The sequence below is a fragment of the Ursus maritimus genome (assembly GCF_017311325.1).
Source record: "Ursus maritimus isolate PB19 chromosome X unlocalized genomic scaffold, ASM1731132v1 scaffold_X1, whole genome shotgun sequence".
Classification (NCBI taxonomy): Eukaryota; Metazoa; Chordata; class Mammalia; order Carnivora; family Ursidae; genus Ursus; species Ursus maritimus.
Window position 1 is genome coordinate 94,964,472 of NW_024423319.1, and position 14,741 is coordinate 94,979,212.

Below are 14,741 nucleotides of genomic sequence, written 5' to 3' on the forward strand. Positions count from 1 at the left end.
AATCATCTTAATATCAGTTGAAGGATCAAGTTCCACGCATTTGGAAATAACTGATTTATACATCCATGCCATAGAGTAGTACTGATCTAAAACACATATGCTCGGTTTTCATTATACCTACTTAAATGCACACAAAACGCCCGTAAAATAGTCACTATATTCTATCATAGATAGCCACGTAACAAAGATAAGTATTCTAATTTCCACATTTCATTACTTCTCTGACTGTAGAAATACTTTGAGTCTTGTCTTGACTAATGACAAGATTGTACTATGGAATGTTTTCAAGGTTTTATATTTCAAAGGGCAAGGAATATTGTTCCAGCAGTATTTTCTGGGTGGCATGATACATAGGGTTACAAAAGCCAATCCTTTGATTCTCTCCAATCATCTCATGTGCCTACAGTAACAACAAACTTTTCAATATTTGGAACCCTGTTAGGAATAAACTGGTCTTTTGATTTAGCCCTACTCGACCAGATAGCTCGCCAACTGAGTAGCATGTGAAATAGTCTATGAAGTGCTAGTATTGACTGATGCCATCAATGTACTAAAACACACTTTGCTGAGTTAACGAAGGGAACTAGGGTGATGACAAATGTCCAGAAGCCCTCATCAGCATACCTCTTAGACCCAAAGAAGACTTAAAATTTTAGACTACCATCAGCAACAAAGAGTGAAAGCTCTTTTCAATTAATCTGAGCACAGCACACTGTCACATTAAGCATAAAGAAATACAGAATCCAGCAATGATGCATAACTTTGGAGACAGAACACAGTGACAAGAAACCATGGAGTTCCAGGCCATGATGTCGCCCATGGTATGGTGATGTCAATCTGTAGGTAGACAAAAGTCCGGTGGGGGGCACCCCACTAGAGTATGGGGAACTTAGGGAAAGGTAGGTAGCCATCTGAAACAAGCAGACTTAACATCAAAAAGTAAGATGTGTGGGATGTTTTGAAAGAATGTCCAAAAAGTTCGTATATATACTTTTCCTATTAAAAGGTGAAATCTAATTCTCCTCTTCTTAGATACAGGCTGGATTTAGTGACTAGCTTCTAATAGAATGTGGCTAGAATGATGCTGGATGACTCCTAAGGCTAGTTTTGAAAAGGTAATATAGTTCCCTGCTGGTTCGCTCTTTCTCAGGATGTTTACCCTGGGTACCTATGTCACGGGAAGAGGCCCCATGTGGGTGCCCCAGTCAATAGCCTTTGCCCGAGGTCCCAGCCTATAGCCAGTATCTCCTGCCAGCCATGTATGAATGGAATTCTCAGAAATGATTCCGTTCTAAAGAGCCCAAATGTCCATCGGCTGATGAATGGATAAAGAAGATAAAAATAAATAAATAAATAAATAAATAAATAAATAAATAAATAAATAAATAAATAATGGAATATTACTCAGCCATAAAAAGAATGAAATCTTGCCATTTGCAACAATGTAGATGGAGATAGAGTATTATGCTAATAAGGGAAATAAATCAGAGAAAGACAAATATCATATAATTTCACTCACATGTGGAATTTAAGAAACAAAACAGATGAACATGGGTGGGGGGTAGAAAGAGAGGCAAACCAGGAAACAGACACTATAGAGAACACACTGAGGGTTCCTGGAGGGGAAGTGGGTGGGGGTATGGGTGAAATAGGTGATGGCGATTAAGGAGGGTACTTGTGATAAGCACTGTATATAAGTGATGAATCACTAAATTCTACACCTCAAACTAATATTACACTGTAAATTTCACTGGAATTTAAATAGAAACTTGGGGAAAAATGATTCCAACCTTTGTCACTGTCCAACCACATGAAAAACCAGAAGAAAGAACTGCCTGGCTGAGTACAGTCAGCACCTAAAATGGCGAAAAGGTAAGAATAATAAATGACCAGTGTTTTTTTATTTGGTTAAGTATGGGACAATTTTTATACAGTAAGAGACAACTGAATCAAGGATATTTGCAAGGATAATGATCCTAACAGGTAGCTTGTTAGGACATTGCTATTAAGGTTAGCATGCCTGTATTCTCCAAGAATTAAGGCAATTCTAAAGTCTCCATGAGAGACAATGAAATGCAATTCATGTACGACAGCATGTGATTGCAAGTAATGGTGACATGCTTTGTATAGTGTTTACTTAATGTGAAGTAAAGTGATTTGCATATGATCTATGCAATGTGGAGCTAAAGAGGAAGAATTATTCTGTGTCCAGCACTAAGAGAAAGTGTGATTTGACCATCTGCCATGAATTTTCTAGACAATCTGGCAGGTATGCTCTTGTGCTGGAGATAGGGGATATCTGTGTCCAATAATCCAATGGAACTATGTAATCATTTTTATTTAAGTTATATACATACGCCTCATAATTGTTTCCAAAAAGATTTGAGGAAGCTTAATAGAAGTGTCCTTTGGAAAGGCAGCATAAATTTTAAATGTGGCACAAATTTGGCTCTAATTACTGTAAGATCCAAAATAAAATATGAAATTAGGCAATTACTAATTCACAGGGTTCGTAACATTGAACAAACCAATTGCTCAGGAGTACACCTATTCCTGGCTTAAGAAGTGAAACAATTATTTTTCTTTCAGGGCAGAGTCATAAAAAGAAGTTATTATGTATTGTAAATGAACATTTTTCAGTTACTACACAGGCAAGTTCTGGAATATTTCTTTTTCTTACTATCTTACAGTTTAAATAAGTCATTTTTTTTTACTGAAAATAAGCAAACAATAGGAAGATACATGAATTAAAAGATTAAAAAAATACCTCTTTATTTTTACCCTATCCCTGCCACCCAATTTGAAATGTCAGTTTCATTAAACAAGAAATTTCGGACTGTGTTTAATTTTCATGGATTTGTTTATTCCTGTGACAGCACCACACAGTTTAACGAGGTTGTTTCTTAGACTGTCCTGAATTCAGTAAGTCTGGTAGTAAAACATTTCTTTTTTTTTTTTTTTTTCTAAGATTTTATTTGTTTATTTGAGAGAGAGAGGCAGAGAAACAGAGCACAGGCAGGTGGAGGGCAGAGGGAGAAGCAGACTCCCCACTGAGCGGGGAGCCGGAAGACATGGGACTCAATCCCAGGACCCTGGGGTCATAACCTGAGCCAAAGGCAGACTCTTAACTGACTGAGCCATCCAGGTGCCCCATGGTGGTAAAACATTTCTGCATGTTTGCGGATCAGGGAGGGAGGCAATATATGATCTACGTATCAGATCTTCTGTTATGTCAATCTAATAATTCATTTTAAGATATCTGGAAAAGTATATGTACCGCATGTCGTTCAAACACTCATGTTTTTTTTTTTTTTTTTATCAAATGACCTGCTAACAATGAATGGTGGTGAGCATAAAATTATTTTATCTAGTTACTATCTAGAACAGAGCTATTAAGTATTCAACATTAGTTCAGGTCATAATTCCTGTTGGTAACAATGTAAGGGTATAGGTTTAACATTATTTTGTGAAAGGTACTATGGATCCATCTGGAATGAAGAGATACTGTCTATGAGGAGAGGTGAATCAGGCTGGGGCATACCTGCTTGAAGGGTCAGGAGCCCTTCCATAACTTTCTTGAGTTGACTGAGATTTACAGAGGATTGGGTGACTAAGGCCCCAGGGTTCTGCCCCATAGTTTCAGTCACTTGGTGATTAGCATTACGTTCATTTGATTTTGCTCAATACGTATGGTTCAGAGATTACTTTCCTACAGAGAAAGAGGAAACAAATCCTTTGGTATGGGTTTTCATGTCTGTTGGCAGTCTTATTTCTCAGTACAAATTAATTCACTGACATTTTATTTATCGAACATTTTTCCATGTTTTCAAGGAATGTTTTGTTCACCTAGTACCTAATTACACTTGGTCAAGTGAACAGAATCAAATGATAAAAACATGTGGTATTGTGAATGAGTTCAGCCCTGCATGTCATAAATATTAACCATGTTTGGCATTATTCTTGATGTGCCGACTGAGGTTAGAATGTTTTGTAAGATGGACAGACCAAGTTCTTTTGCTCTTCTGGAGTTTCTTTTCTATTTGGGAAGACAAACAATATATAATTAAATATAATTCCAGATATGATGAGCACTGTCATGTTTTTAAAACTGGGTTTTGAATTTGGAAAATGGTCTTTTGACTACAAAATATAAGAGTAAAGCCAAGAGGAACTGAATATAAACACTGTTTGCTACTTTTAGTAAAGTTGTTCCTCTTGGGAGTACAAATTAATCTGAAGTTGCTACACATGTATCCTAGGACTGAACAAACAAGTAAATGGATGGCAGATGGTGGGAATCAGGTTTCTCACTGTTGGAGTAGAAGGTTACAGATAAGCAAGAACATAGAATAAACCTTTTGATACTGGATTAGAGTTGGAGATGTCCATATAAACTCATCTTTTGCTTAACGCAGATGGAAAGATACAGAAAAAAATTTAGGTAAGTGTGTTTATGTGCTTTAATATGTATACATACACTTTCTAGCTGTGTTCACTAAGAGAGTTTCTAAGCAAGTATACCTCTATGGCAACAAGCACATTCAGGGCCCAGATCATGATTTCTAATACCATTCTCTAATGAAAGGAACCGGGGCTTCTTGGAGAAATGTTGGGTCAGTGAATATATGAAATGAGCCTGGAACATCTTATGGTACCAGAAAGTAAGGAAGTACTCAAAAAACAAAACAAAAAGATGAAAGTATATCACAGGGACATAGAAGTCAATCTGGAAGTGTTCATATTGGGCCAGACTAGGACAATTTGAGCAACAACAAAAAAAGACAGAGTAATGGATTATAACCAGAAATATTAAATAAACAGCCATGAATCTATACAGAAACACAGACCCAATGTTGTCCTGGTAAATGTTTCATAAAAATAAATGAATAAATAAGTAAGTGGGGGAGAGGGGACAAATCTCTGGTACAAAAGAATAATTTATGTCGATACTCCCCTTCATGGAAATGGAGCTTAACCCCCACCTCCAGTGTAGATTGTGGTTAATGACTTTCTCCCAAAGAGACCAGTGATGGAAAAGTATGGGGAGGCGGGGAGAAGAGTAGCTGAACTCTGGAGAAACCCAGTAAACACTGTCTTAGCCCGCTGTTCAAGGTTATCAGCTTCAGTGATAACTCATGTTGGTGGCAGGTACCCTTGATATAATCTAGTGAGAATAGCACATCACTCACGTGGTCTTCCTCCCCAGAACCTGTAACTTCAGTCTACCCATAGGAAAACCTTCAGAAAAACTTCAGTTTTGGGACATTCTAACAAATTCCTCACCGGTACCTCTCAAAATTGTGAAGGTCCCTGAAAGTAAGGAAAATCTGAGAAACTATCCAAGGTGAGAGGAGGCTAAGGAACCATGATAGCTGAATATAATGTGGCATCCTGGTTGTGATCATGGAACAGAAAAGAACAGTACATAAAAACTAGTGAAATACAAATAAAATGTGGAATTTAGTTAATAGTAATGTACTAATGTTGGTTTTCCTCTTGTAAGAAATACACACAGTAACGTACGATGTTAACAATAGGGAAAACTGGATGTGGGATATAAGAGGAACTCTGAACTATCTTTGCAAATTTTCTGTAAATGTAAAATGATTCTAAAATTAACAGTCTATTTAAATTTAAAAACTGGCTTTTGTGAAAATACAGTGACTGAGAGGCAGAGCGAGTTGGTTACTTTAGGGAAAGCTTTTCTGAAGAAGTGATATTTGAATCTAGATAGAGCCAGGAATGCAGAGTTCTGGAAGAAGGGTATTCCTTGTAGAGGGAATAGCAGAAGCAAAAGCTTGAGGCAAGGATGAGCTTGGGGTGTTTAAGGAATAGCAAAAAGTCATGTGTGGTTAAGACAATAGCATATGGGGGCGCCTGGGTGGCTCAGTCAGTTAAGCATCCAACTCTTCGTTTTGGCTCAGGTCATGATCTCAGGGTTGTGGGATCAAGTCCTGCATCTGGCTCTGCATGCAGTCGGCTTGGGATTCACACACACTGTCTCTCTAAATAAATTTTAAAAAATCTTAAAGAACATAGCATATGAATAGAGAAACTGGTACAAGACGAGAGCAAAGAAGAAATCAAGAGAGTAGAATATGTCGGGCTTTGCTTTTCTCTCATTCTAGACAAGGAGCTACCTAAGCATAGGACATATGACATTCTTTTCTCCCTTAACTCTGGTACACTGACTCATAAATACAGGGTTTTTTTGTTTTTGTTTTTTTGGTTTTTTGGTGGTTTTTTTGTTGTTGTTGTTTTTGTTTGTTTTGTTTTGTTTTGTTTTTTAGTGACTTCAAAACCGAGAGGGGAAAATAGGTCCAATGATGTGCTGGTAAATGTATAACAGCTGATTCTCTAGAGGAAAATAGAGCCTAGATTTGTACAGTTGACCAGTTTCCTTGGTATGAATAATCCCACCATGGCCAATTTCAACCTACCGCTGTAATATCACTGACGGAGGCATTACGAGGAGATGTGTACAATAACCTCTCAAGAGCTAGCTTGGCTCCAGCACATCACTGCACAGAGACCACTTAGCATCTCTCTGAACAATACTCATTTAGTGCGATTCTCAGTTGGCGATGATCCCACTTGTTCAATCACACACATTTTTTCCCAGCTTTTTCAGAAGGACATTATGAGAGACATCATTAAATTATAAAGTCAAATAAAGTTGCTGAGAAAAAGGAAGTTCAGCTGGTAATTCCTTTAACTTCTTAGTAAACGAATTTTGGCTCCTTCAAAGTTCCTAATTCTCCGTAGCAGTACCCATAATTCATCTCTGCCTGAGTCATTTTCTAAAGTTTTCAGGGTATTGAGAACTCGTCCACCAATCTTTTCTTGGACACAGTATAATCTTCACATTTTTGAAAAGCAGAACATCTACTTTTTTAAGCAACACTACTTTTGTATCAGTGACTGCTCCGTGATTATGGGCAGTAATTCGGTAGCTTATGGCAATGAATCCCTTTTTAGTTTAAGTAGCCGGTTGGACTCACCATCCTGAGGTCCTGGCATTTGGCCAGCATGCTAATATTGGAGCTCTTGCTAGAATTGAATCTCTCTTCCTTGGATGCAGCTGACAATGAGAGGCAGCAATCTAACGAAGCAGCTGCTCTGTGGCTTGCTGAGTCGAGAAAATGAAGGGAGCCGGGGCTCGAGGAATGGCGGAAGGACATACAGAAAGGCAGCAAACCCGAGGAGCCATTCCGGCTAGGGCATATAAGAAGCTACAGCTCTTTGAGCGAACTCTCCTATGACGCCTTGACGTGCGGTCAGCACTACATTTTCCAAAGGGTGGAGGCTTTACGTGTGTATGTGACAAAAATTACCACAGACCTTATCTCAATGGTGTAAAATGCCCAACCATAAAGACCAGCATTTATTGGTAGTGTGGTTTGCAAAGGAGAGCAGCTCCCATTACAGTTTGAAAGTGGACTCACTTATAAAAGCGCATTTAACCTTAAACAGTAGCCTTCTGATAATAATGTGATCCCATTTCAAACACAGGAAACAATGCCCAGCCAGTGAAACCATTAGGCTGAACCATATAAAATCGCCGTTTCTGGGGCTCATAAATGCAGATATCTGAGGTTTCCTATTCAGTGTTTCTGGCCAAAAGTCACGGTGTTAGTAACAAGGCAAAGACCCCACTTGAACTGAGGTCTTCCAAAACCAGATCCTGTTCTCGCTCCATTTCACTACACTGCATTTGTAGGATGGCAATATTTTAGTTTATAAACTTCTGAAAAGTGGGGTTTCCGACTTTTTATATGTGGCTTAGAAACAAGGAATGGTCCAAACGCTAGTAGAAAATCAATCAGATTGCTCATTTCACAAGAGTTGTCAGCCCGACTGGTTATAAACATTGTCTGGGGGAGACTAATAAAATGCGTATTCCCAGGCCACAGACCTGATGATTCGGCCTCAGGAGGTTTCTGGTAAGGCTCAAGCCCTGTATCTTTAATAACCATCTAACACGGTTTGGCCGGGCCTAGTTCTGGAGTGGTATTGAGGAATCAATGAAAAGAGAACATGATGATGAAATGGATTTTCCTCTTTGTGCAGAGTGTCTTGGCACCGTGCGGATACACTCTCGAGTCTTCCATGTGAATGACACCAATAGGCAATCTGTGCTGACTAAGCAGGGACGGGCTGACACGCAGTGTCCATTCACACACCACTGGCTACGGCTGCATTTTTACTTCAGTCTGTCCTCTGAAGGCCTGCTAGGGGTTTGAGTACATTGCAAAGAGTCAATTCCTTCCTTCCTTCCTTCCTTCCTTCCTTCCCTTCCTTCCTTCCTCTCCAGCTCCCTCTTCTCCAACATCAACGGCCCTTGTTTTCTATTCTCCTTGCCATTTCCTGAAGCCAACAGCTGCTATTAAGTAAGCGTGACCAATCAGGCTTCTGGTGGGAGAGACATCCCAGAGATAAACCATTTTGCACACAAAGTTTAAAAAAAATTTTTTTTTGAGATACCACAGTAGAAACCTTGCTTGCTAGCTAAAGAAAATCAGTATCTCAAGAGACAGCATATACAGAGTAAACAGCAAGGAAAACAAAAACAAGGTAATTATCTTTCCTTCCTTCAGATTTATATTCTGTTTTCTTCAGCCATTAGTAAATTGGCCTTTTATTTATTTGTTTGTATAACTCACCAAGTTTGGCTTATATGCTTTCAAAAATAACCTATGATTATATTTTCTCCGTGTTAGCCATTTGTCAACATCACAGGGACCCAGAGGGTTTTCTACCTAAACTTCCTCCCTCCCCTTCCTCCAACACACACACACACACACACACACACACACACACACACACACACACACACACATCCCCACCCTGTTTTTCTCTGTGTTCACACCCCCCAACGTTAGGGAACTAGGGAGTAATTGGAATAAGGACTCAAAATTTTCCCTTCTTTAGCTTTCACTAACAAATCATTAGGTACTACTATTTGTGTGTTCTACATACGTAGATGAGATTTTAAAACAGCCACTAATTTATTTATTTCAGTACATTTACTGAGGGCGTATCACAGAGCAGATGCTGTGCTAAGCCACTGGGATATATCCCTTCAAAAAGTCAGGCATTAATCATGACTTCTTGAGCTTATATTCCAGGAGGGAAGATAGACATTAAACATTTCATTGAAACCAGGATGATTGTTACGTAATACAGAATACCACCAAGGGAGAATATAATGGGGAGACGTAACCTAATCTGGGATTCAAAGAAGGCCCCCATGATGACATGCTCAGCATACTGATGGGGGCAGAAGAGGAAAAGGGAGAGAGTAGCAAGAAATTAGGTGAGGAGCAGGGGCCGGACACGGGAAGGCTAAGCAGCATTTAAAGCCTTTGATGACGCACTCAAAGAAGAGCAGCATTAACTTGCTTTCATTCACTGCTACTTCACCATCATCAAATTAGTGGAATATTCTCTTCCCAATGCACTAACATGTATAAAGGGTCTATTTTCAAACCCATTTTTACAACTGGCTACAGTTGCTTAAGTGTTTAAATGTACTCTTTGTAAAACCAGCTTCCTCCTCTCCTTAGTATATGTTTACACACAATAACCATGTTTCCTGGGCATTTGTGTAACAATAATAATGCAGTGAGTTAAAGAATATGCTGATGGGTCATCTCACCTCAAGTTGATATTGACTCATGGGTGAGAATTCCTGGAATCCATTGATTCCAGGAGATCAATATATTACACGTAAGAAGCACTTTTTTTTGGTAGTTTATTGATAATTTCATGTAGTTCAGAAACCAGTCTTACCTAAATCATGATACATTTAACCTCAGTAGAATCCTTCAGTCCATTTATACCCTCAATATCTCATCTTCTACTTATGTTAATGTTTCACCACTATTTTAAAACAGGAAGGAGATTTAAAGATGATTGAGTCCAGATCACTTCCATTCCGAGATACCAAGAGGTTCAACGATCAGCCCGAGACCTCACTGTGAGTTAGGACGGAGCAGGGCTGTACATGCTGATCTTCTGATTTAGTTTCAAGATTTACAGACCAAACTCAAACAATGGAGATTAAAAATATGGGACCCAGGACTCCTTAAAATAATTACTGTGTCAGTAAATTTGATATACAATATGTACTTTTATTCCAGCTGGCTGAGTTTAAGGACTATAAATAGAAACCAAAACCGAAACAACCCATTCCCAAAGCAAACCCCAAACTTTAGTCCCATTCTTGGAAAAGATATGATTTGCTTGGCCCTTAACTCATAAGAGGTATATTCAATAATTATTAAGTTTCAAATGTTGACGTTAATTTCTACTACTTTTTCTTTTATGAAAAAGAAAAACTTTTACTGAAACATTTCAAAGGGTTTTACAGAACACAAACCAGCTTTTATAAACCTATAACTTGATTGTATAATAAGAAATAAACTTAAATTGAATGCAGTTTTCTTTAAAGATGAGCCAGTTTCTAAGAAGTTAAGGAATAGTGCTTGACAAAATCTTTTGATTTTATTACGCCTAAAATATACTTTAAAAAAAATAAGAACAACTTGAATTTGCTCATTCTTAAAGAGGAGCCTGTTGCTTTTACTCGTTTCAGTAATAGTCATTTAGCTGCATTTTTGTTATTTACTCTGATACATTCTGTGGGTTATGTACTCCCTGGGTGCTCAATAAATGGCCGCTGTTGGACTGACTGACAGATGTTGTTTGATCGCCTAAGCACTACTGTAGGGAGCACAGATAAACAGATGCTGCTGAAAGGGAGAAGCTTACAGATGGAGGAAGTGAAGCAGGGAAGGGGAGGAGGTTAGGGCTCATCGAAGAGCTGAGCCCTATGTGCCATTTGAAATTAATATCTATCAATTATTTGGAAGCATATGTAGGGAATTAGTGAATCTTAGTGTTATGGATTATTATTATTAGATAGACAAAATAGGGTTCTATCTTGGCCTTTTGTTTTCCTCCCAAATATTTTCTGTAAACTTCGAGAGGCAAGCGCAACTTCCTAGTAGTGCAGCCTAGGCCCTGGAATACGCCAGATTATCAGTAATCACTTCATGTGGGCCAGGCTCTGTGCTCTGGCTGTGCGTGTCAGGACAGGTAAGACCGTTTCTTCCAAAGAGCTCACCAGTCAGTCATACAGGTGAGGTATCTCTCTCACCGTGGGCACCAACCTCTATTAACCATGACTTTTATTTTTTGTATTCTCATGCTTTGACATCTTGGGGCCTGACTGACCCTAGAGGTCCTGACCCTCCTACAGTTGGCTAATTCCTAGAGAGAGCAAGCAACTTACCTGGGAAACGTGCCTTTCATATCCATACCAACGATCCAGAGCCCATACCCCAAACCACCCCTTTTATCAGGCTCTTACCTCTGAGCCACTATCCCCCTGCCCTAATCACCCCAGGGCCAGGTACCAGACAGCTAGGCACAGCCCCTCTGCCCCAAAGCCCACTGAAATTATTCAAACTACCCAGTCCTAAACCTGCTCCCCCTGTCTCACCCATTCCTTCCTACGGAAACCACAATAAAAGCTCCTGACCATGTTTTCCTATTTCTCCGTCTCCCTCCTGACTGACACTGGTGCTTCTCTCATGTGGCCCAGCATGGCGTCGCTGTGTCTCCTGTTTCTAGGGATGTGTGAGTAGAGCAAACTTTTTCCTTCATGGCAGTCACAACCATGTCTGTGTGTCTTACCATTCCCAATTAAGACAAACCCTGGCTACCCTTAGAACACAACTCCACCAAATCATTCTTTGCTTTCAACTAAGGTCTCAAAGATAATTTAGGGTTGGTAGGAGATGAGTGTAGACAGGCCAAGGCAGCAAGCATCTACAATGCACAAGTAAATAAATTATGAACTCTCCACAGGTAAAGGAGGGAAAAGACCATGAAATAAATTCAAAAGAACTAGATCTTATATATGTCCAGTGTATGAAAAGCAATAACTTTAAAGCACTTATTAAAAATAAAACTTGAGTGCCAACCTCCAAGCAAATTTCAAGGAATGAGATAGTTTCCCCACATGGGTAAGACTGTATTTATCATTTTTATTTAATCATTCTTTGGAAATCATGCTTTGGAGAGCATGGGTGAAAATATCTGTGGTCATAAAATACCGATGGTGGTAGTTGAAAGTACTCTCATACTTTGAAAGATTGGATTGAGCCTGAGGATTGAATGATCGTTATAGAGTTATGAAAATAATGGACCATGTTAAGGAATTAAAGGTTTGCAGTTATATATACTCCGGGAGCCAAAAATCAATATTAATTAACATTGTTAAATGTTAACTATGTTAACTGTTAAATGTCTCCATGTGCTCAATATTTTAAAATATATTTTTCCTACTCTTTAGAAATAGATATATGAAAATGAAATGGTGATTGAATTAAGTGATATTTTTTCTGTACAGAAAAAGCAGTGGTAAAAGAAAGATGATTTTTATTTTCAGAATGAATGATAGAATTCTCCCTTCTCCCAACATAGAAAAGTGCCCATAGTTTCTATGACTCATTTGCATGAGGACCATTTATAATGCAATTATATGCTTAATAGGAGCCATGATGTAGGTCTTCTTACACCCAGTACTACCAGATCACTTGTCAACACTTGGCTTTACCTGTCTTCCTACCATGCACATGATTCATGGAAGTTATTGAGTAGACAAGGCAAATACCCGGTGCTTTTTGTTGTTTTTCTCACACCAGTTAGGTGTGTGTGTGTGTTTTATATATATATATGTGTGTGTATATATATATATACATATATATATATACATATATATGTATATATATATATGTATATATATATAAAAATATATATTAATGTGTGTGTGTGAGAGAGAGAATGACATAGTTTCAGGCATCATTCAGTTAAACCAATAAAGCCAAAGAAAAAGTAGCCTAGAAAATTATTATGAAAATTCTCACTGAGATATGTCACTGTTCAGCGTGGAGGTTCACACCATTGTGTTTATCCTGAGAAAGCATCCCTTAAAATGCTGCAGCTGTGGAACCTAATGAAAATCCAGAGCATCTGTACCGTGACAGAAATTCATTGCCAAAGCCCTGGTGCCTGCCTACTGGTGGGCATGGAGAATGTCTACCACTGTCTTCAAGAACATTCTTTAGACATTCCAAAATTATTAACACTGGCCCCATGGAAAGACGCATTTATCAAGGCATTGCAGCAGATTGTTGATTTTTTCCCCTGCGGTTGATATGCAATAGAATGGGATGACATTCATTCTAAAGTCAGAGATCATAGGCATCTAAGAAAGGAATATACATAACAAAAATCTTTTGCTAATACACAAATGGAATTCTCACTGGTCTGTTGTAGCAGCAAACAACCAAATATGAGAAATTAGAAAATAAACTCTCACAGGGATAAAAAGAAGTTATATAACCTACCCATACTTTAAATGCTTAGGGAAAAAGTGAGGAGCTTTCCATTTATTGAGTGATTAAATTGCCCCATGCTCTGTGCTAATATTAGGCTTTACCTATGTGATCACATTCTAATCACCACAATAGCCCTAAGGGTAATCATGATACCAAAAATAATGATATTAATAACAGACATTATTGAGCGCCTGCTATATGCCAGATACTACAAGTTTTGCACATATTAACTTGGTATTAAATTTTCTCAACAAAACTGAGTGGTAGGACACATTGCAGTACCAATTTTAGAGTCAAAGAAACTGAAGCACAAAGATCTATGTAACATTCCCAATAGCCAGAAAGTCAAAGGGACCCCAATACGCATGATGCAAGAAACAGTTGGAGAATTTAGTAAGGAAAAGGGGAAATTCAAAATGAAATCAGGATGATGGCCACCTTCAAATCTGCAGATGCCTGACATCCAAAGGACAGATTACATTGGATCACCATGGCTCCAAAACATCTTGCCATGAACAATGAGTGGAGGAGACAGGCTGACATTCTGAACTGTTCAAAAGTGAACACTGCCTTAGGGAACTGGGAATTCTCCAGCAACCTCCATTACAAAAGGGTTCAAGTAAAACTTGGCAACCACCAGGCAGAGTAAAATGAGGCAGACTCCAACGTTTCAAATCCCAATGATCTGGATTTGAATCTTCGCCACTTTCTCTGTGACCTCGGGAAAGCCACTCAAGCACTCTGTGACCACTTCATCAATACAAATGGAACAAATCAAGGTTCCTGGGTTCACAGATAATGTTCGCTGCATGATAAGCTCAGTCCAGTGCATCACTTGGCATTCTGACAACAGTTTATATTTAGCACATTTCTAAGGTGTGAAATTGTAGCTAAATGCAAAAAATATATACCTGATGGGGTGTTTTTTTCCCCTTGTCTTTTATCTTTTGGGCTTTTATGTAGATTTCATTATTGACAGTTCTATGAGAATTTTGTGTCTAAGGATAGCACAAAGAGACCAATGATAAATGTGTTTAGGAGATTCTGGCTTCTGATTTCTGTTTCCATGAAAAAGAATTCTAAAAATTTACTTTATCTCATGGTGGTTGTAGTGGGTATGAGGGGCTTTCTAAATATTGAGGGGATGATGCCTAACTTTTTACTTACTCATTCTGCGGTTTTCCTACTGTGTGATTCATATGCAGAAGATCCTTTTTGTGGATCTGTCCTTTTCTTACATTTGTCTGTTGTGACATATTTTCCCTAAAATACAGCTGCCAGTTTGATCTACATGCTGCGTCAGCTGGAAGGGTATGAAATGCCTCTCACAGA